This window comes from Lepus europaeus, chromosome 8 (assembly GCF_033115175.1).
Source record: "Lepus europaeus isolate LE1 chromosome 8, mLepTim1.pri, whole genome shotgun sequence".
NCBI lineage: Eukaryota > Metazoa > Chordata > Mammalia > Lagomorpha > Leporidae > Lepus > Lepus europaeus.
The window spans coordinates 2,270,876-2,273,901 of NC_084834.1; the positions used below are offsets into that span (position 1 = coordinate 2,270,876).

General features: G+C 45.4%; 1 pseudogene; it reads right to left on the reverse strand.

The window, feature by feature from the left end:
• Positions 1-349: 349 nt before the first annotated feature.
• LOC133765804 (14-3-3 protein epsilon-like) lies at positions 350-1,115 on the reverse strand (annotated as a pseudogene).
• Between the last annotated feature and the right edge of the window lie 1,911 nt (positions 1,116-3,026).

Below are 3,026 nucleotides of genomic sequence, written 5' to 3' on the forward strand. Positions count from 1 at the left end.
GTAGAAGTATGACCTGGAAGCCTAATGGCTTTCAAATGTAATTCCATTTCTAATGGTGATCTTGTCACATCTGGCATGGAGACACTGCCGTAATGCAGGAAAGGTCTCTAGAGTCTTCTACAGCTGATGGAATCTAAAGGCAGGGACCAGTGAAATCCACAGAAATTCGTTTTTACCCTGGAGAACTGTTGAGGACGCTCCCTCACCCCTACCCCACCAAGAATAAAAAATAGAAAGGAAAAGAAACACAGGGCGGGAACCCAAATTCTGAGACCGAATGTAAAAGTCAGATGTGGTTCTTGGTGACAACGGGGAATTTCCGAGGGGTGGGACTGGGGGAGTGGGACAGTCACAGGAGGTTTCTCTTGTGGGCTTCCATGTCGCACTGATTTCCATCCTCCATATCCTGTAGCGCTTCTTGATTCTGCTCTTCACCATCACTGCATTTAAGAGGTCCACAGTGTCAGATTGTCTCAGCGTAAGTGGCATCCTTAGAGCTTCCTTCACTCAATGTGTCCATTTCTGTCATTGCGACATCCAAAGCTGCTTTTGACAACCTGTAAGCATGGTCAAGGGGAGTAAAGATTTCATGGTAGGATTTGGGAAAACTGAGAGCAACGCCTAGGTGAATGGGAGGCGTGGGCTGACGTTCTCTCTTTGCAATATCACTTGTAGCTTTAGAATACACGGCTGCTCTCTGCCCCTCCTTCATGTCACTTCCTGTGCCATGGTCAGTCAGACCCTGTGGTCATCCCCTTTCCTTTTATAATAGCAAACATTGGACTCACCGGTGTTAGCTTCTGGAATGAGGTGTGTGTCCAGTGCAGCCAGAATGGCACAACAAATAGATTTTAGTTCCGTCTCAACCATTTGCTGATATTTTAGAATCATTTTCAGTTTGTTTTCTTTCCCCTTGGGTTCTTTTCAGTGCTGCTGATTATTCTCCAGTGGGCTCTTTTAGTTCCAATCACAGTTTTATAGGAAACAGATGGGAGGTTTCTTTCTTCAACTGTCAGCTCTCCTTCCTTCCCTGCTACTTTCTTCATTGCTTCTAGCAGTTCTTCGTATGGCTCACCTTGTTCTGCCAGCCTCACCTGGTCCACCAGGTCATCCCAATCGGATCATCCATGGTAGCAGTGGCTCCTGCAGGGTCTGCGTGGCAGACAGAAGCTGAAAAGATCTCCAACTCTCTCAGCCTCTCGCCGCACGTTGGGGCAGCCAAAACTCTACTGTAAGATGAGAAAAATCTGGTCACATTTCTTTGCTGTGGGGGAAGGATTAGAGGAGTTACATTTGCAGAAGGGAGTGCAGACCAAGGATGGAGACTTGATGCTCAAGGAGTGGATACAGTGGAATTCAGAATGGTGGTGGGTGGTTTTCTCAGGTATATTGTAGTAATTAAGAGAATAGGTTCTGGAGTTAGTTAATCTTTGCTCTGAATTTTAGCTGTGCCAGTAATCATGCAACCTTGATTAATTTGCTAAATTATGTAACACCTCCCTCAAGTCAGTTATTATCATATTTCAATACAGTGGTGCAAGTAGAATTCTCTGATACAGAAATTAGCAACAGAACTTTGAGAGAGTTTTGTATAAAATGAAAGAAGGAGCATCAACAAAGAACAAATGATAGAGAAATGTAAGTGTGTGAATTCTGAACGGAGAAAGTTTCTTCTTCAGTCTTCTCCGTGTTCGGTTTATTCTCCCTTTCCTTGTTCTTTGCCCGCCTCCTGCTCCTCTCCTGCTCCTGCTGCTGCTCCTCCTTTGGCCAGAAGGAGACACAGGAGTATGAAAGACAGATTCATTCAGTGTCAGGGATTACTTTCTGAGTGTGACAGAACGGCAAGTGGCTTAAGGGTATTAACAAAAAGACTTAGCTTAAGTGGCGAAAAGGTGGACAAAAGAGAAATTTGTAGATTAGAGTAAAAGGATGGCTTAAAATATCCTTGAAGAACAAGATGTAGGAGACGAGGATGAAAAGAACTGTATGGATAGGCATTAAAATCAGAGGAAAAGATATTATAGATTAAGATTTCATGGATGGTGTGACTGTGGGTCATGATAAACTTGGCAGCAATCTATGTGAAGAGGAGAAATGAAGTGCCACTTTGAAGGGATTTGAGAAGTTGGCATTATTTATGTCAGTTAGATGGTCACATGAACCATGTGCCAACATCTTAAATGAGTCTTGAAAGGTAACCAAATTGAAAGAGACAATGAGGGTGAGTATTTGCACTGTGATTAACACACTTCTTGGGATGCCTGCATCCCATATCAGAGTGCCCAGGTTCAAGTCCCGGCTCCACTTCCTATTCCAGCTTCCTGCTAATGTGCACCCTGGAAGCAGCAGGTGATGACTCAAGTACTGGGGTGCCTACCACCCATAAAGGAGATCTGGAGACAGCTTCAGACTCCTGACTTTGGCCTGGCCCAGCCCCAGCTGTTGCACATTTCCACATTGGCGTCGTACACGTGCTCAGAGTAGAACCTTTTTTTCTTTCTTTCTTTTTTTCTGCTTTCTTGCCTTCACAATCTGACTTTTTCGCTTCCTGCTGGTGCTTCTAGGATCACCTCCCAAACAAAACAGGTCCCATGTGCCTTCATTTCCTTGTTACAGGGAAAGTGAAACTAAGACCACAAGGCAGTACATGCCAACCCTCCTCACATTCCAAAGGCAGGAGCCAGGTCACTTAAACAGGACTTGCAAAAGAGCAGGTGAGAACAATTTTTATCCTTAGTTACCAGACTATAAGGACAATTTAGGGGACCAGGAGTGGGCCTGGAGACAGCATGAGAATTCCTTTAGAGTGGCAGGTGTGCCTAGATGGATCCATCAGGGTGCAGGGCTGTGTTCTGCTTCTCCTGGCCTCAAGTCTGATGGCTGGGGTTCCTGAGACATCTAAATGGCTACCTAGATTTCCAGGGGAGTCTGCGGGACACAGAAGCTGAGCTGTGGCTTGTTCGTGCTGCGATGGATGTGTGAGGTGTGGCCTTGAATGGCCTGCATGCACACCCAGTATTTCTGGA